This window comes from Monopterus albus, unplaced genomic scaffold, assembly GCF_001952655.1.
Source record: "Monopterus albus unplaced genomic scaffold, M_albus_1.0 scaffold6.1, whole genome shotgun sequence".
Lineage (NCBI taxonomy): Eukaryota > Metazoa > Chordata > Actinopteri > Synbranchiformes > Synbranchidae > Monopterus > Monopterus albus.
In genome coordinates, this window is record NW_018127886.1 from 2,831,236 (window position 1) to 2,833,599 (window position 2,364).

A 2,364-nucleotide genomic window follows, 5' to 3' on the forward strand; every position below is an offset into this window, starting at 1 on the left:
ATTTACACTTTGGTTATAGTCTCAGCTTGACAGAGGTTATCGGCAGGACGCCGATAGAAAATGGGGGAAGCAGGCGTAACCGGCGGGTTGGCCATGCCTAAACCGCCTTGTGAGTAGTTTGCTGGAATGATCATGGAAATAAATAACACCCAAGGAGATGCTGTTGCGGTAAGCAATTTCCATGCTGGTTGCTGCCGTAACTGTTTGGAAGTGAATCTCCCTCCATCGATCGGTGTCCTGCTATTCCTTTAAGGTATGTTCAACGGACTGGTCGTAGATCGGATCTGTTGCAGTGTAAAGTGCTGAATAAGGTTGGTTTGGTTGTAGACTGTTTTTAGGGGATTACTGCATGGTCTCCGGGGGTGATAATTGATGCAAGCGTGATACAGCAGAAGTTGGTGTCCATAGCACATGCTGTGCCAGGGTGACGTGCAGCCAAGGTAACCTGTAGCGCTGTTGGTTTTAATTGCTTTGATGGTTTTGTGCTATTTATTAATAGTGGCTTTACTTGTTGCCACTAGCCACTGCTGCTTTGCTTATGTAATGTTTCGCCTTGTTTGCTTTTATGTTAAGAGGTTTACCTAGCATTATGTTCCCTATTTAATGTATTGTTTCCAAATAGGGTTTAATCAATTTTATGGTGTGTGAACAGTGTGTGAATGGTTTTATGCACAGGGAGGCAAGGCCCTCTTATATTTGGTTGGTTGATGTGTGATTAATTGATTTTTGGTGTTTATATGGTGCCTTTTAACCTGTTGACTCTGACCATTTTATTCCTGTTCTGCACTGTATTGAGTGGGGGAAAACTTCTTCTTATAGGTAGCATTTTAGCTTCTGGGGCTAGGCTTCTTAAAATATTTTCACTGTTAAATTATACATTGACTCAAATAAAGTTTTATCTGTGTGAGTAACTCCAACGTCTCTGTGTTTGCAGATTTATCTGGGGGTAGCAGCTCAGTACTGGTGAAGTTTGCATGAATTTGACCTCTGAAAACAGGAGGGGTGTTATTCTTGAGGAACTACTAAAAGTTACTACGGTCTGAGTTGCCTAGGCCTGTATATTGGCCCGGTCACAATATAAAAACTGAATTCAAGTAATAAGGATAAACTAATAGGCTATGAAGAAACTCAAAACCATGTGCAAACAGTGACAGTAGTGCAAATAATAACAAGAAGATTGTCAGGTGGTCACCATCACCAGGGGCGTTGGTGATGAGATGCATAATAGCTTATGAAATGTACATGGACAGCAGTGCAAATGACCAGCAGCAGCAGATATGACATAGTGAAGTTGGGTTTACATATAATATGACAAAAAGGGGGGATGTATTGAGTTTGTGCAAACAGCAGAGGTAGTCTTTTTATGTCTTTATGTTCTGTGGTGGGTTACAATCCAGGGGCAGAGGGGGGAGGTAATGGTACTCTGTATTAGAGTACCAAAACATGACTTATTGTGCAGGACAGCCCATCTCAAAATCATATAACTGAATTATAATTATTGATGCATTCATGTGAAGAACAAAGTTAATGTTGCAGCTAATAAAAATGAGGCTCATTTTAATTACTGGGTAACTTAATCAAACAAATTGAAATTCATCTTTCAGTTATATTTTCTATTAATAATCTGAATCTGCAAAGTAATTAGTATTTAAATCTGTCAAATATAGTGGAGTAAAAACAACAGGCTTTCACAATGAAATGTAGTGGATTATAAGTGTAAATAAGCATAAACTCGAGATAAAACGTTAAGTACAGGTACTTAAGCAAATTTACCCTCTACTACCTGCCACTAAATGGTAAATGGTCTTATACTTGTATAGTGCCTTCCTATGCTTTTACAGCACACTCAAAGCGCTTTCACATTGACGTGAAAGCACTTCGCATTTTGTATTCTTCATTGATTTTACCATACTTAGAGTATGGCGTTGAAAACTGGGGAAACACTTACAAAAGTTCACTTCAACCACTGTACATATTCCAAAAAAGAGCGATTAGAATTGTGCACAAGATGGGGTACAGGGATCACACAAATGTAGTTTTCATACAGTCTAAATTGTTAAAATTCTTTGATTTAGTGGAATATAAAACCGCTGTGTTCATGTATAAAGCCAGGAACGACTTATTACCTGGTGGAATCCAAAAGTTGTTTGATGAAAGGGAAGGGGGATACAATTTAAGGGGTCAGTTAAATCTAAAAGTTCATGCTATACGTACAACCAAAAAAAGATTTTGCATTTCCATAAGTGGGGTCAAATTATGGAATAATTTAAGTGTGGACATGAAAAACAGTACTAGAATTGAGGAGTTTAAATATAAATATAAATGTAAATGTATGTGTCATTCAAAATATATGCAAGAATAAGA

At 38.0% G+C, this 2,364-nt stretch overlaps 1 protein-coding gene across 2 annotated transcripts in view; it reads right to left on the reverse strand.

Annotated features, from left to right (window-relative positions):
• The window catches only part of fam3a (FAM3 metabolism regulating signaling molecule A), a 17,696-nt gene that overhangs the window by 14,342 nt on the left and 990 nt on the right, over nucleotides 1-2,364 (reverse strand). The window lies entirely within an intron of this gene.